General features: G+C 42.2%; 3 long non-coding RNA genes and 1 pseudogene across 3 annotated transcripts; 2 read left to right on the top strand and 2 right to left on the bottom strand.

Annotated features, from left to right (window-relative positions):
• Positions 1-793: 793 nt before the first annotated feature.
• LOC131364468 (uncharacterized) lies at positions 794-3,969 on the bottom strand. The gene is made up of 2 exons (XR_009206476.1): positions 2,388-3,969; positions 794-1,373 (listed from the first exon to the last, which is right to left on the bottom strand). It is a non-coding gene; the product is annotated as an uncharacterized LOC131364468 (long non-coding RNA).
• Positions 3,970-5,205: 1,236 nt separating this feature from the next.
• Positions 5,206-5,780, bottom strand: LOC131364311 (immunoglobulin kappa variable 3-15-like; annotated as a pseudogene).
• Positions 5,781-5,982: 202 nt separating this feature from the next.
• On the top strand, positions 5,983-7,499 carry LOC131364312 (uncharacterized). Its single transcript, XR_009206451.1, has 2 exons — positions 5,983-6,216; positions 7,024-7,499. It is a non-coding gene; the product is annotated as an uncharacterized LOC131364312 (long non-coding RNA).
• Positions 7,500-7,741: 242 nt separating this feature from the next.
• On the top strand, positions 7,742-16,446 carry LOC131364313 (uncharacterized). The gene is made up of 3 exons (XR_009206452.1): positions 7,742-7,799; positions 11,877-12,009; positions 12,684-16,446. It is a non-coding gene; the product is annotated as an uncharacterized LOC131364313 (long non-coding RNA).
• The last annotated feature ends 1,382 nt before the right edge of the window (positions 16,447-17,828 follow it).

Here is a 17,828-nt window from a genome sequence, read left to right as displayed (position 1 = left end):
TGTTGTGGAAACGCCGTCTTACTTCATGGCTGTTCAGGACTGGGGCAGTATCATCAGAGGGAGGGCGGGGCAGTAGTGGACCTCTGTTGCCCCTATCAAAGTGGGCATAAAAGATATTCAACTCCTCCACTAGGGCGCCACAGTTATTAAAAGAGAGAGGTGTTGTTCTCTTATAATCCGGTAAGACCCTAATTCCCTCCCACACCTGCCGGGAGTTGGTGGAGCTGTTAAAATGAGCCTCAATCCGCAGTTTATATTGAGTTTTGGCCAATTTTATGACCCTCCTAAGTGCAGTCCTGGCAGTACTATATGTTGTTCTGTTCCCGGATTTAAATGCTACATCCCTGGCTCTGATCAACAGTTGGACCTCGTGTGTCATCCAAGGTTTCTTATTGGGAGACACATGTATCTGCTTCCAGAATGTCACATTGTCCACACAGTAACTGATGTAATTTAAAACCCAGTGACGTGAGTCGTAATCCCTAGAGATGAAGCCACAGTGCACCTCATAGGCCTAGTGTCGGAGAAAAATATCTCAGCTTTGAATTATATACCTAGTTTTAAAAGTAGCTTAAGAAATAATGTACTCAATGCTCTAAGCTCTGACTTAGCAATATTCTGCCTAAAAGTAGTGTGTATCTATCAAGAATTATTTAGCCATTGATTAAGTAGTTGGCGTTGATTAATAATAGTCTATAATAATCAGGTATAACCTTTATGACAATCATAGTCTTTATAATAATCATGCAGAATTATTAATAGTAGCATGCTAGCGTAATAACCACACTGAGACTGGAAACAGAAAAGAGAAATTTATTGGAACATTAGGAGTTACAGCTCAGTCAGTCAGCCTATCCAGTGGGATCAGTGGGACTGGAGGGTCAGTTGTAGAAGACAGGATCTCAGGTTCCTGAGGAGAAGTTGGAGAATAATCAGTGGGAGAAATTGGAGGCGAATAGACAGGAGAAGATTGGGGAATATCGTGAATACTGTAAGGCAAAGGCACAAATCCAGGAGAACATTGGGGAACGTCAGGGGAACTAGGAGGCGAAGAAGAGTCAGGAAGAATCAGAGGAGATCTCAACAGGGAAGTCCTCAGTTTGGACGCCTTGAGAGGTGGTGCGTGTCCAATGCCAGTAGAAGGTCTGAGTAGACTGATCACAGGTTGTGTGGTGAAATTGGGTGCTCTGATCAAGACAGACTGTATCTCATGATGTGGTGAGTGAGGTGAGGAGACTCAGGAATAGAGGATTCAGATAGGTGTTCCAGGAAACCAGTAAGTTCAATGGCCAGGCAAGACAGCTGATACTGGCGATAACGTCGCAGAGCACTCCTGGGACCTCTCCGGAAGATAGCGTGGCGGGCTGACTGAGCTAGAAGAGAGTGGGAAATGGGAAGAGATGAGTGAAGTGCATAGTCATGCAATATGTAATCAACAAGAGAGAGCATGCACTAAGGCAAGAGGAAAACAGTGTGGGGAGTAGGCCAGGTTACTGTGACATGACAGTGGTAGGCGGCTAGGGGAGACAATAGCACTGGAATACCAGTAACCAACAGTGATGAAAAGAGGGAAGGATATGAGGCAGCATAATGGCAAGGCTTATTTTAAAAAAATAAAAATAAAACTTAAATCAAGCAGGTAGTGAAAAGTCAGAATGACAGAGGAAGAGATCAGGATACTTAGCGTATCCTGGAGGGCAGCGTGCGAGGTCAGGATGATCTGAGGAAGCAACTTGGGAGGTGGCGGTCAAATGATGTCGATGAGGAAGTGGCGCTTATAAGTAAGCACTATTTTTTCTAAAAATTGTTGACTTAACCTAAAAATAAGGGAAACTGGAGAGGAGGAAAACTGATGTCATCGAGGGGAGGATGGTATTAATTTAGGGGCGGTATCGGGACAAATACGAAAATAATGGGAACTGGTAAAACGTATGTAAATTAATGAAGGAGGGACTAAAGTAGCCATACACTGAATATAATGGGAAATTGCTGGAAATATTTAAATTAGAGAAAAGGAGGCGCCATGGGGCACCTGGGGTATAAGTAGAGGGGAACTTTTTGGGGTTTTCAGACCAGCTGCTCTCTTCAGAAATGCATGTTGTCAACTGCATGGCTGAATAAAGAAACCTGCTTCTCCTCATCTGCTGACTGAGATCTCCTTTATTTTGGCTAAGTTTTTATAGTTTGTTGAGTTCATTGGGTAAGATTATGGAAAGCTAAGAGAAATAGACACAATCTAAAAATCCACCCTGTGATATGTCCACTCAGAGGGGGCTCTGAGTTCCGACACTAGGAAATGGCTACCACTACCCAGCACAAGGCTCTGCTTGGAGACCGGATTGCTTTTACTGCGGCCACCAAAGCAGACGAAAATGAAGAGGACTTACACCACACACTGGAGCGATGGGTGTGCTGAGAACCTGAACTGGACACAGCAGGTGCAGTATCTCCTGCTCCTCAGACTTGTGTGGTGAAGGGCAAAAGACCTGCAGAAAGACCTTGGTGAAAATATCTTATTCGTTTCAAATAACGCTGGATTGTGTGAAAAATGGGTTATAAATTTAAGGCAGAAAAAAATCTGAGGAAATCTAAAAAAATAAATCTGAAGCCCTAAAAATCACAATAATTTTTTTTGTTTGAAGGTGAATAAGACTAGCCTAAACACGAGCCATGACACTAATAAAACAAGGAACATAGAACAATAGCCAACAAAGATGAATACGAAAGGATCCCTATTTATAGGGCTAAACATAAAGGCTAATAGGGAACAGGTGAAACAGTGGGCACGAGAACAATAGGAAAGGCGTGGCACAAAATACACACAATAAAGCAGGCTCCATAGAATCACCTGCCAGCACCCTCTCCAGGCCTGGCAGGGAACTGTCCAGCTGTTCCTGACACGTGCTGTTATGAGATAATTAATGTTATTCACTTCATCTATGAGTGACTTAATGTTTCTATTCATCAGTGGATGTGTTCACCCAAGAAAATGTAGAACATCTTCCTCTTCAGCTCCAGTAGATTTATGTCATTAACCTGTAATATTCAGTTTATCATTATTTGTGTTTCAGTGCATGATGTCGTATTTAATTAACTTTCTGTTCCTTTATCCTTTTATTCTTCAAATCATGTGACACTGTGAGAATTCTGTTAAATCCCTGTGTATATAGTAAATCTATTGTGGCTTTAGCTTAGATAGTTAACTACGTGCTGAACCCAAATAAATAAAACATGTCTGCTTGTCTGGACCTGTGTATTCTGTGTATTCACCCAGTTACCACTGATCTTATGCCGACTCTGACAGTAATAGTCTCCAGCATGTTCAGTCTGGACTCCACTGATGGTCAGAATGAAATCAGATCCAGATCCACTGCCACTGAATCGAGATGGAATACCTGATGTCCTTTGATCAGCATTATAGATCAGGAGTTTAGGAGCTTCTCCAGATTTCTGCTGATACCAGGCCATTTACCTTTACCATTACAATAAGTATTAACATCAGGACTGGATTTACAGTTGATGGTGACCGAGTCTCCTGGAGAAACAGTTTTCACTGCAGGACTCTGAGTCACAGTCACCTGACCTCTGGATCCTGAAAAAAATAAGAAGAATAAATCCTTTCCCTACATTAATAATGATGTTGAGTTGAAGTTCATCTAGTCGGCCTACTGCACATGGATTTGTCAGCTGAACAGTAGAAGATAAATCATTGTGTTCCCTCGAGCACAGAGGAGCAGTGTGCAGATGAAGACACTGATCAAACTCATGGTTGCTGTGGGTGAAGTCGCTGAGCAGCAGATCTCAGTCATGAAGTGTTAAAGTCACAGGGCTATAAACACTCACAGAGCACTGAAGCATGAGCTGCTAATGCAAAGTGGAACCTCTCTCTATGGAAACGTGTGTGTGAGTGTGTGTGTGTGTGTGTGTGTGTGTATGTGTGTGTGTGTGTGTGTGTGTGTATGTGTGTGTGTGTGTGTGTGTGTGTGTGTGTGTGAGTGTGTGTGTGTGTATGTGTGTGTGTGTGTGTGTGGTCACTGTAGTGTAACAGGGGGTTTTATACCATGAGTGTATCACTGTACTGTTTATTGAGTCTGGACTCTTAAGAAGCAGAAGGAAGTTGAACATCTGCTGAAAGTGCTGCTCTATTCTGGGAGAAAGAGGATCACTCAGCCGTCTTCATGTAAATCTCTCTCTCACTTCACTGATCTCTCTCTCTCTCTCTCTCTCTCTCTCTCTCTCTCTCTCTCGCTCTCTCTCTCAGTTTCACTGCTCAAACTGATTTTATTTATCTGGGTTGGTTGAGGAACATTTTCCAGGTATGGAATAAATTATATCTGCCACTTTATCAGGAACCTGCACCTGTGTTCACCTGCACATTCATCCAGTTCTCCAATCAGCCAATCATGTGGCAGCAGCACAATGTATAAAATCATGCAGATTTAGGTGAAGAGCTTCAGTTAAAATTCACAGCAAACACCAGAATGGAGTAAAAGTCTGATCTCTGTGACTTTCACAGTGAAATGGTTTGTTGGTATCAGATGGGCTGGTTTGAGTTTTTCAGAAACTGCTGATCTCCTGGGATTTTCACACACAACTGTCTCTAGAGTTTTTACAGAATGGTGTGAAAAACACAAACCATCCTGTAATCAGAGGGTCTGCAGTCTGAAACACCTTGTTGATGAGAGAGATCAGAGGAGGATGATCAGACTGGTCAGGTATTTTGGGAATACAAAAAAATTTGTTCATCTTATAGATTTAAAAGAACCAATCTATCTTCTCTTCATCATAGCAAGAGATCAGCATGCGTAGTTCCATTACAGCACCATCTAGTGGCCACATCACTGTCCATCAGTCTGCATTTGATCAGGTTGTGGTAGAACAGGAGACTGTTTTGTGTTTAAACTTTACAGATGATGAGAAAATGAATCTTGAAATATAGAATTATATAGAATTGAACATGGAGTCTTATTGAAAGATCCTGCACTACATTGTGTGTTACAGTAGTGTGTAGTAGACACTGCTCCTCTTAGCAGAAGGTGGAAATCATCAGATACCATTACACACATCAGCTGATTTTTCATCACAGCAGGAACAGCTGATGAAGAGATTTCTGCTTTTCAGGAAGGATTATTTTTCAAACATGAAGACGTTTGATGATGTTCAGTGGAGTGCAGCTTTAGCAGCTCTGCAGCTGTTCTCAGATCAGTGTGTGTTTCTGACTCAGAGCACTTCCTCTACAGCTGAGGGAGGGTTTTTGTACGACGCTATAACACTGTGTGAATGGAGTGCTGTAATCCTGCTGACAGTAATAATCTCCTGCATCTTCAGCCTGAAATCCAGAGATCTTTAGACTAAATTCTGTTCCAGATTGACTGCCACTGAAACGATCTGGAATCCCAGTGTAACGTGATTCAGCATTATAGATCAGGAGTTTAGGAGCTTCTCCAGGTTTCTGTAGGTACCACTGGATGTCATTGGTAACACCCTGACTGGATCTACAGGTGAGAGTAACAGATGCTCCTGGAGAAACAGACTGAGATCCTGGAGACTGAGTCAGGACGATTTCCCCAAAGGACTCTAAAGAAAAGGATGCAGAGTTAAAATAATGGAAACAAATGTAGTACTGAGTGTGAGAGTGATTTGATGATGTGTATGAATAATAAAAGTAAAGAGAGTGTCTCACGGTGAGCGAGGAGTCCCAGTGTCCCCAGCAGTAGAATCAGTACCATCATCATTGTGCTGCGTGTCAGTGGCTCTGAAAGGACTGAACACACTCTGATCAGCACTACAGCTCTTAAAGTGTGTGCAGCAGTGACACAGCACACATATGCAAACACCACAAGTGTGTGTGTGTGTGTGTGTGTATGTGTGTGTGAGTGTGTATGTGTGTGTGTGAGTGTGTGTGTGAGTGTGAGTGTGTGTGTGTGTGTGTGTGAGTGTGTGTGTGTGTGTGTGTGTGTGTGAGTGTGTGTGTGTGTGTGTGTGTGTGTGTGTGTGAGTGTGTGTGTGTGTGTGTGTGTGTGTGTGAGTGTGTGTGTGTGTGTGTGTGTGTGAGTGTGTGTGTGTGTGTGTGAGTGTGTGTGTGTGTGTGTGTGTGTGTGTGTGTGTGTGTGTGTGTGTGTGGTCACTGTAGTGTAACAGAGGTTTTTGTACGACGGCTTCATTAGAATGTATCACTGTGGTACACTTTCGGGGGAGGAACCAAACTCATCATCAGTAAGTCTCACTTCTTTATTTAAAAATTAATTTCAATTAATTGAAATAAAGTTTAGACAAACAGAATATTGCCGAATATATTCAGGTGTTTGTTGGTTGTTTTTATTTCTTTATAATTTCGAGATAAAGAATGTGGAGTGTGTTTTGATGATGAGACAGTTGCAGTAAAATAAAAATAACAGAGGAAATGAAAAATCAGGAGTTAGCTGTTAGCTGAATAAGTAGACAGTGTGTTCCTCAGTAAACAGCACTTTTACATTCACAGCTTCTGAAGTTCATATTGTGTGCTGTGAAGGACATGGTAGAAAACTTCATCCTGTGTCTGTTAGCCTTCTGTCATTTTACTGATGTACTGATTTTTAACCTGGAAACAAAGATAAACAGTGTGTAGAAAGGTGGATGTGGTGTGATGTGGTTATTTCCATCACTGAACTGATTTCTCAGTCTTTTTGTCAGATATGTGATTTGTGTAATGGAGTAAATCTTGTGATCAGGAAACTCAAAGGGAAGGTGTGGTGTTGCATTTTCCAGCCCTGGTTCTGTGGAATATCAGTGTATTTCCATCATCAGTGGATTTATTTTTCTGTAGCACTACATGTAAAATAACAGAACAACTCAGGAGGACTGGAACACACTCCCAGAATGAAGGCCATCAAAGTCCGAGTGGCTCCACAATATAACGAGGAACTAGGAAATGTTCTCCTGCTGAGTCGTTCTACTGAAGTGCAGTCATGTGAAGAAGCAGTAATGAGTAAATGTTGTGTAAGTGTGTGTAAAGGTGTGTTATTGTGTGTTTGTGGTCTCCAGCCGGTCCCACGGTGAAGCCCTCCGTGTCTCTGCTCCCTCCCTCCTCTCTGCAGCTGTCTGAGGAATCGGCCTCGCTGCTCTGCCTGCTGTCTGCCTACTCTCCACAGGGGGCGCTGGTGAGCTGGACGGTGGACGGATCGGCGGTGAAGGACGGGGTCGTGACCAGCGCGGAAGAACAGAAGAAGGACGGTTACATGCGCAGCAGCACCCTGACCCTCAGCAAAGCAGTCTGGGAAAAGGGGGAGGAGTTTGTCTGTACGGTCTCCCATGGGGGCGTGGATCATCCGGTCATGTTCAGAAAGAGCCAGTGTGAAGGCTAACAGCTCCAAGATAGAATTGAAGACTGAGCTGCTTACACATCCATCTACAATAGAGTTTCAATTCTACACAATGCTGACATTTCTGTCTTTACTCTCTTCACTGTCCTGTTGCTCTTCCTGTAGTTTTGCTCTGCTGAAATAAAGCTTCATTTTGGACATTGTGTGTTCTTTTATTGGAGTTAATAGTCATTATCAGTGTGAGGAGAGAGTGTGTTTAGCTGTAGATTCAGTGCTGTGTGTTGTGCTTCAGTGAGTTTGGATGAAGAAAGTTGAACATCTGCTGAAAGTGCTGCTCTATTCTGGGAGAAAGAGGATCACTCAGCCGTCTTCATGTAAATCTCACTTCCTCTACACTGCTCTCTGATTTCCTGCTTAAAACTGACTCTGTGTGTTTAGCTGGGTGTGGAACAGGAAGCTGGTTTCATCTCTTTCTTTAGTGCAGGATTTACACTTGAGGTAACTGAAACTGCACACTTATTTTATATTAATAGTTTGGAAGATTCGTGATCTTTATCATCTTTTCCTACTTGCTGTCTTTCTCTTCCTCAAAATCATTTTTTCAACCTTTATATCATCAGATTCAGATTTAAACTGAATTTTATCACATTAAACTGATAATATATCATCATTGCAATTCATATGATTTTGATTAGCTTATTAATAATGTTAATTAACCTTTTTATTAGTGAATCTTATTATTTCAAAAAATATTATTTAAGGCATCATTTTCAGAGAAACACAACTTCTATATGAAGATGAACAGCATGTCTAACAGAGATTTTAAATGAAAATCAGTTATCAGATGCCATTGATTCAAGATGGCGTCGGTGAGGTCGGCTGCCATCATGACTGCTCCGACCTTTTTTTCTTTGTTTTTGTTTTATAAGTTAACTGGCATTTTGCCTCCTTATCTCTCTTTTCTTTGTTCAAGGTCACGGACAGTCGTGTCAGCATTTCACTGCATATCATACTGTGTATCGTTATGTATGTGACAAATAAAAATTTGAATTTGTATGATCTGATCAGATAATCAAATCTAATCTATCCCTCTCTTCAGGTAGTTGGGTGACGATGATGCATTGGGCGGTTTTCATAACCCTTTGCAGTGCTTTCTTTTCATAACTATTGTGATGGAGCTTGTCAAGATGCTCTCAATAATTCAGCGGTAAAAGTTGGTCAGGATCTTGGGTGCTAGGTCAACATTTTTTAGTTGTCTCAGGAAGTAAAGATGCTGTTGTGCCTTCCGAACCAGAGTTGAGGTGTTCATATGCCAAGACAGATCCTCAGAGATGTGGACACCCAGGAACGTAAAGCTGGAGACAAGCTCTACTTCAGACCTGTTGATGTAGATAGGGGAATGTTTGCAGCTGTCCTACCAATGTTCTCTCTCTCCCTCCTCTGAACAAATGATGTCCAAACCATCTTAACCTGTCCTCCCTAACTTTGTCCCTCAAACGTCCAACATGAGCTGTCCCTCTGATGTACTCGTTCCTAATCCTGTCCAACCATTTCACTCCCATAGAGAACCTCAACATCTTCAGCTCTGCTACCTCCAGCTCTGACTCCTGTCTCTTCCTCAGTGACACTGTCTCTAAACCATACAGCATGACCGGTCTCACCACTGTCCTGTACACCATCCCCTTGATTCTCACTGAAATTTTTCTATCACACAGAACTCCCGACACCTTTCTCCACCCATTCCAACCTGCCTGCACTCGCTTCTTTACCTCTTTCCCACACTCTCCATTACTCTGGACTGCCCAAGTATTTAAACTCCTGTACCTTCTTCACCTCTTCACCCTGTAATCTTACTGTTCCACTTCCCTCCCTGTCATTCACACACATGTACTCAGTCTTACTACCACTGACTTTCATTCCTCTTCTCTCCGGCGCAAACCTCCACCTCTTCAGGTTTTCCTCCACCTGCTCCCTGCTCTCACTACAGATCACAATGTCATCTGCAAACATCACTGTCCAAGGAGACTCCTGTCTGACCTCCTCTGACAACTGGTCCATCACCATAGTAAAAAGGAAGGGGCTCAGAGCTGATCCCTGAGGCAGTCCCACCTCCACTTAGAACTCCTCTGTCTGACCTACAGCACACCTCACCACTGTCCTGCTCCTCTCATACATGTCCTGCACCACTCTGACATACTTCTCTGCTACTCCTGACTTCCTCATACAAAGGAAGTCAAATAAAGATCGGCACTAATACACTTCCTCTCCATTCCTCAGGCATCTTCTCACTCTCTAAAACCCTGTTAAACAAACTAGTTAAAAATTCCACTGCTGCCTGTCCTAGACACTTCCAGACCTCCACCGGGATGTCGTCAGGACCAACTGCCTTTCCACTTTTCATCCTCTTCAAAGCCTTCCTGACTTCATCCTTTCTAATCTTATCTACTTTCTGTTTCACAGAGTTCACTCCTTCTACTCTTTTTTCCCTCTCATTTTCCTCATTCATCAGCTCTTCAAAGTTCTCCTTCCATCTCCTCTGTACACTCTCCTCACTTGTGAGCACCTTTCCATCTCTATCCTTAATAACTCTAACTTGCCGCACATCCTTCCCATCTCCATCCCTCTGCCTAGCTAACCTGTACAAGTCCTTCTCTCCTTCTCTAGTGTCTAACCTAGTGTACAACTCGTCATACGCCTTCTGCTTGGCCTTAGACACCTCCCTCTTCACTCTGTGTTGTAACTCCTTGTATTCCTGTCTATTCTCTTCAGTCCTGTCCATGTCCCACTTCTTCTTGGCTAACCTCTTCCTCTGAATACTATCCTGAACTTCCTCATTCCACCACCAAGTCTCCTTATCTTCTTTCCTCCTTCCAGAAGACACCCAGCACCTTTCTTCCTGTCTCCCTGATCACTTCTGCTGTAGTTTCCCAGTCATCTGGCAGCACTACCTGACCACCCAGAGCCTGCCTCAACTTCTGTCTAAATTCCTCACAACATTCCTCCTTTTTCAGCTTCCACCACTTGGTTTTCTTCTCTATCATTGACCTCTTCTTACAGACCATCAAAGTCATCCTACACACCACCATCCTATGCTGTCTGGCTACACTCTCTCCCACTACCACTTTACCTTCACTAATCTCTTTCAGATTGCCTCTTCTACATAGGATGTAGTCTACCTGTGTGCTCCTACCTCCACTCTTGTTAGTCATTCTATGCTCCTCCCTCTTCTGAAAATAAGTGTTAACCACAGCCATGTCCATCCTCTTAGCAAAGTCCACTACCATCTGTCCTTCAAGGTTCCTTTCCTTAACTCCAAACTTGCCCATCACCTCCTCATCACCTCTGTTCCCCTCACCAACATGTACACTACAAGTCAAAAGTTTGGACACACCTTCTAATCCCATGGTCTTTCCTGATGTTTATTTCTTTCTACATTGTAAAACAATGCTGAAGGCGGCCGAAATCCACAATAATGTCCTTTGAACAGTTGATATTGAGATATGTCTGCTACTGATGCTCTGTAAAGCCTTCATAACGCCTCTAATCTGAGGTGCTGTTAATTGGTGATTTCTGAGGCTGGTAACTCTAAATGAACTTCTCCTCTGCAGCAGAGGTCAGTTTTGGTCTTGCTTTACTGGGATGGTCTTCATGTGAGCCAGTTTCATCATGGTGCTCGATGGGTTTTGCAAATGCACTTGACAATACTGTTCTTGCAAGAACTATTCCAGAACACCTGACCTTCGTGTCTTAAAATAACAACTGACTGTTTTTTGTTGTCATTACATATGGATTACTGAAGTTCATGTGTGTTATTTCATAGTTTTGAAAGCTGCAGTATTGTTCTAGAATGTAGAAAATAAATCCCTAAACAAAAAACATTGAATTAAAAGGTGTGTCCAAACTTTTGACTGGTAGTGTACATTAAAATCTGCTCCTATCACCACTCTCTCCCCCATGGGAATACTCTCAATCACTTCATCTAATTCACTATAGAATCTCTCTTTCTCCTCTAACTCACAACCTACCTGTGGGGCATAACCACTAACAACATTCAACATCATGCCTTCAACTCTAACTTCAGACTCATCACCCTGTCTGACACTCTCATCACCTCCAGAACATTCCTCACAAACTCCTCCTTCAGGACCACACCTACCCCATTTCTCTTACTATCCACACCATAATAAAACAGCTTGAATCCTGCTCCTATTCTACTAGCCTTGGTACCCTTCCACCTGGTCTCCTGTACACACAGTATATCCACCTTCCTTCTCGCCATCATATCAGCCAGCTCTGTACTTTTCCCTGTCATAGTACCAACATTCAGAATTCTTATTCTCAGCCCTACACTCTTACCTTTCTTCTTCTCTCTCTGTCTATCCACTCTCCTCCCTGCTCTACTTCTTCAACCAACAGTAGCCCAATTTCCACCGGTGCCCTGTAGGTCAACGGTGCCAATGGTGGTCATTGTTAACCCGGGCCTAGACCAATCTGGTATGAAATTCAGAGTACTGATGCTTCGCATGGTTCAATTTGGCATGGTTCTTCCTGACGCAACCCTCTCTATTTATCCAGGCTTGGGACTGGCACAGAAGTCACTGGACTGTGACCCCCATGGCTAGATTTGGCCAACAACTGTGGTATCATCTGCATATTTGATGAAGATGTTGGAGTTATGCCGCAGAACACAGTCAGGGGTGAACAGGAGGTAATTCAGTGGGCTCAGCACACAGCCTTGTGGGACGCCAGTGTTCAGGATGAGGGTTGAGGATATGTGATTATCCAACCTTACAGACTGAGGCCTATTTGTTAAGAAGTCCATAATCCAACTGCATATTCGATGTGCAGATACCCAGGTCACTGAGCTTAGCGATCAGTTTACTAGGGATGACTGTATTAAAAGAAAAGCTGAAGTCAATTAACAACTTCCGAATGTATGTATTGTTATTGTCCAGGTGGGTGAGAGCTAGATAAATAGCAGTGGAAATAGCATCCTCTGTTGACCTATTTGGGTGGTAGGCAAACTGGTGTGGGTCCAGTGTAGGTGGGAGACATGCTATGAGGTGACTTAAAACCAGCTTCCCAAAGCACTTCATAACAATGGGGGTGAGTGCAACAGGGCGGACATCATTCAGGCACTTTGTATTCTGAGTGAATAAACTTGCAACTAGCAGAGAAATAACTACTAAATCACAAAATCTGGGGAGACGCTGAGCTTCGCGTTGTGCACATGCCACCATCTTGGTCTATATCAGAAATAAGAAATACCATTTCTTTTCCTAAAAAGCTAAAAACAGCTTACTTGTCTGCAGCCAGACGGTTGAGATACAATGCAAGTGAAATGGTGGACTGTACTAAATCCTACAAATATTCTTCCCATAGAAACTGATGGAGAAGAGCCCAATTGTGTAGCAGTTGTAAATGAAATTTGCAACCCCAGGCCTGATTTTCAGGAGAGAACATGGCAGTATCCAGACTTTGAACTGTTTGTGGACGAGTCAGCCTTCAGAGACCTTGGTAGGATATGCTGCAGTTACACAACATGAAATCGTGAAAGCTGAGCCATTATCTCGACACCTCTCTGCACATACAGCAGGTTAGCACAAGGCAAAACTGTCACCATTTATAGTCAGCAGATTTTGGGGTAGTACATAATTTTGGCACATTGTGGAAACATAGAGGTTTCCTTACTTTTTCAGGTAAATCAATCACACATAATAGCCTGATTTTGAGCTGCTGGAGGCAATCTTACTACCAAAACCTAATGCTGTATGTAAATTTGAAGCTAATATGAGAAAATTATTCCATTCCGAAGTGTAGCATCAAAACAGATGCAGATGCAGCCACAGCCTCACAAGAGTCATCTGTGTGTAAACTTTGTGTATGTTGTAACATGTTCCCCCCCTAGCTGACCTTGAAGATCTTCAAACACAATTGACAGCAGAAGAAGGAACAGCATGAAGAAAAGCAGGAGGTGTGGTAAGAAATGGGGTTTGGTATGGCCCTCATGACAAACCCTGTTTTCCAAAGAAAGTGTTTTATTGTTGATATGTTCTCAAAGTGGGTGGAGGCCTTTCCAACTTCAAAACAAGATGCTGGTGCCGGCAGGAATGCCAAGGCAGCTGACAAGCAAGTGTGAGGATGAAATGTTGTATTTTTGTGCAAACTTGTCCTCTGTTACATCTCAAATCCATAAGCAGGTGAAGTAAGTTCTGCCCAAGTCAACGCAAACAGATCTACACAACTTTAAACCAGGTGTTGAATTGAATCTTGAATCACGTCTGTTAAAGGAAACATGCGTGGTACAAACATTAAGAATGCCTGCCAGTGCGCCTCTCTTTCCAGACCTGGCAGGCCTCCTGTGAGAAACGTCCAGATCCAAGGTGTACTGGTTGAGGGCCCGAATGGCCTGCAGGAAGAAGCTCCTCAAGGAGCTTCAAGGAACGGAAACGTTTCCCTGACCGCAACAGAGAGAAGAGTCCACTGTTAGGATGGCTAAGGTCCTTCATTATCTTCCTGGCCTTGGTCCAGCACCCCTTGCTGTATATAGTCTCCAGGTCAGGAAGCTCAATGTGGATGGTATGCTCAGCTGATCGCACCACCCTCTGGAGAGCTTGCCTGTCCTGCTTGGTGCTGTTTCCAAACCAGGCTGTGATACTTCCCATCAGGATGCTGTCAGTGGTGCAGGTATAGAATGTCTTTAGCACCTTTGAAGGCAGTTTAAAGTCTTTTAGGCATCTGAGATGGTAAAGACACTGCCAGGCCTTCTTCCCCAGGGTGTTGACATGACAGGACCATGACAGGTCCTGTGTGATGTAAACACCTAGGTACCGGAAACTGTCCACTCTCTCCACTGGGGTCCCATTTATAGTGAGGGGCTGGTAATTCCTCTCCTGCTTTGTACTGAAGTCCACTATCAGATAGACTTAGGAAACTAGGAACTAGGAAACTAGAACGTAAATGGCGTCAAACTAAATTGGCAGTATTTCAATTAGTGTGGAAGGAAAGCGTTCTGAGATACAAAAATTCTCTTAGTGCTGCTAGATCAGCGTATCTCTCTGGCCTAATTGAAGATAACAAAAACAATCCTAAATTTTTATTTAGTACTGTAGCAAAACTAACTAGGAGTAAAACCACTGTAGAAAAGTGCACACCATCTACATTTAGCAGCAATGACTTCATGAATTTATTCAATGAAAAATATCAGGCAAAAAATTCAGACTATTAATTTAAAACCAAATGATTTGATAGATAATCCTTTAGATAATATAGCTATTTCTGATCAGAGCTTAGAGTGCTTCACTCCACTTCAAGAGCCTGATCTAATTTCAATAATTTCCTCCTGAAAACTTTCCTTCATTCTAGATCCTTTACCCACATCTTTCCTTAAACAGATATTACCAGTAGCTACTGAACCCCTTCTAAAAATCATTAATTATTCCATTAGCATTAGCTATGTGCCTAAATCTTTAAAGCTAGCAGTTATCACACCCTTGATTAAAAAACCGGACCTCGACCCCTGTCAGCTGTCAAACTATAGACCGATATCAAACCTGCCCTTTATCTCCAAGATCCTAGAAAAGGCTGTAGCACAGCAGTTCTGTTCAGACCTGCATAGAAATAACATTTATGAAATGTATCAGTCAGGATTTAGGCCTCATCATAGCACAGAGACAGCACTGGTTAAAGTGGTCAATGACCTGTTACTGGCTTCTGATCAGGGTTGTGTCTCCTTACTGGTGCTACTGGATCTTAGTGCAGCTTTTGACACCATTGACCACACTGTTCTACTTAATAGGCTAGAACATGTTGTTGGTGTTAAAGGAACAGCCCTCTCCTGGCTCAGGTCTTATCTGACTGACCGTTATCAGTTTGTAGATCTAGATGGTGACTTCTCCATGCATACCAATGTTTGGTGTTCCACAAGGTTCTGTTTTAGAACCACTGCTTTTCTCCCTATATATGCACTACATTGGCTCCCAGTAAAATTTTGCATTGATTATAAAATCCTGTTACTGACCTATAAAGCACTAAATGGTCTCGCGCAGCAGTACTTGAGCGATCTTTTCGCTATTTATGATCCGCCACGCCTACTCCAATCAAAGGGTGCTGGTTATTTGGTATTACCTCAAGTAGCAAAGGCTACAGCAGGGGGCGGAGCTTTCTCTTTCAAAGCCCCACAGTTATGGAACAGCCTTCCAATTAGTGTTTGTGATTCAGACACAGTCTCAATGTTTAAGTCCAGGCTGAAGATACATTTGTTTAGTCAAGCTTTTAATGTATAGTTTTCTTAGGAGCAGATCTGGAAGGTTCATGGTCATAGAGTGTTTGGTGTACTGGGATGTTTGGATGCTGTCATCTTACCACCCTCGCAAGTCGCTCAGGTTTGCTGACTGTGAAGTGGTTGGATGCTTTATGTCCCAGGAAGCCTTCATGTCTGTCACCTTCTGGCTCTCCCTTTTAGTTATGATGTCATAGCTAGTCTTGCCGGAGTCCCTGCCTGCACTTTACACATAATCTGCATTGTCTTAAATCACAAATCACATGATCAGAATCATACTTAATATCTTTCTCTTTCTCTCTCTACCTTCTCTGTGGAGCTATACACCCCACTCCTGAGCTCCCAGTGTTTGCCAGTTTCCATTGTGACCACTGCCCTACCCCTGGTCAGAGTCTCGTCGCTTGATGGTGCCCACTGATGCTGTGGATGGATCTGTGTGGACCAGGAGACAGCCATGGACAGAGCCACTTGGGGACTTTCACACCATCACAGATCTGCCATTTCATCTGTCAGCTTGTGACAGCAAATACTTAGTGTCTATAATGACCTTAGAAACTACGCTGACCTAATAGTTCCTCATGGGTCATTGATTTCTGTTGTAGAAAGGACATTAATCAGTTACAGTTACATTATTTACTGTTTAGTGTCACCCAGATGAGGATGGGTTCCCTTCTGAGCCTGGTTCCTCTCAAGGTTTCTTCCTCATATCATCCCAGGGAGTTTTTCCTTTCCACCGTCACCAGAGGCTTCTCATTAGGGATAAAATAAAATAGTTTAATAATTGAATTTAATAATTTATTTTTATTTCTAGTTATTTAGTTATTTTTCATTTTCATTTTTCCCCCTCCCCTTTCTCTGTTTCTCTTCTTTTGTAAAGCTGCTTTGAAACAATGTTCATTGTAAAAGGCGTTCATTCATTGTAAATTGAATTGAATAAGTTTATTAAAAAATGGTACTATTATCAAATTGGGACACATTATTCTTACTAGAAATTAATTAGCCTGCAAAATTACTCTTAAATATCCTGCAAATTTGACCCACAAAGTGACGAAATTGGTGGTTAGATAATGGCACATGCAGATACACCTATACAGGCAAACCTTTAGAAACATCATGTTAGAAATTCATGTCATTTGTATGAAAGGAAATGTCACATTTTCAGCAGAGGGTTAGCAGAGGGATTTACTCCAGTGCCTGTGTTATTACATCAGTTACAAGCTAACTTGTAACTTGTAGCTATATCCCTTGTTGTGACCATCTCATTTAAATAGGTGTAATTAGTTACTTACTTCAAACTGATCTACAATTGACTGCACCTTTCTACCTGCACTTTTCTACATTACTCACAGTACTCACAAGTCTTGTGGCTAGTCAGAAAGCTAACACTATAGAAGATGCTAGATAGCTAGTCTATCATAATACCTTGGGTTACTTAGATTTACTGAATTGATTAGCAGGTTATAGTGTAACATATTCCTAAAATTAAACCTAATTTTGAATTGGATAAAAAAAAACGGTTCAATAAAACTTGGTATTCATCAATGTGATCAATAAAGCTTGAGAGCTTCGGATGCATTTTAAATCACAATAAAATGGTATAAAATGATATTAAATACCTTTTGAACTTAAAAATAAACACCTACAGACCATTTAAGACAAGAACGACCAGTGTGTGAAACCCATTTCTGTGGAAAATGGATCTACATGTTTAAAAAGGTGGCCCTGCCCCAGAACTAAGCAGGTTTACACACAAATTACACCATAAAATGAGTGTGTTCACCTTCTCAGGAACACATCTAAACAAGTCAAATAAACAGTCAATATGAAGTCAATTCCATTCACTCTTTAATCTAAGCTCATGTGTTAGCATTTAGAGTGTGGAGAATCATCTCTCTCTATAGACGTACAGAAAGAGAACATGTAGAAGATCTACTGTACCACTTATAGAACTGCACTTTTAATCTGGAAAGTGAGTTCTAGCAGGTAGAGCTAGAGAGAATGTGCTTGGGTTTGAACTACTCCATTACTACTTCCGTTTCAGTGATTTTAGTGGTGTGTTGGAGCTACTGGATATGGGAAAATTGATCTATGATTAACAGACTATTAGAAAATATGTACATTCATATTTTTTGTTTTATAAATTATTAAAGAGCTAATAATGATTAAACATCAGTGTTGTAGTGGTGTGTAGTTGATGATGTTCAGTGGAGTGCAGCTTTAGCAGCTCTGCAGCTGTTCTCAGATCA

The sequence above is a fragment of the Hemibagrus wyckioides genome, linkage group LG14 (genome assembly GCF_019097595.1).
Source record: "Hemibagrus wyckioides isolate EC202008001 linkage group LG14, SWU_Hwy_1.0, whole genome shotgun sequence".
NCBI lineage: Eukaryota > Metazoa > Chordata > Actinopteri > Siluriformes > Bagridae > Hemibagrus > Hemibagrus wyckioides.
This window is presented reverse-complemented; position numbering and strand designations above follow the sequence as displayed.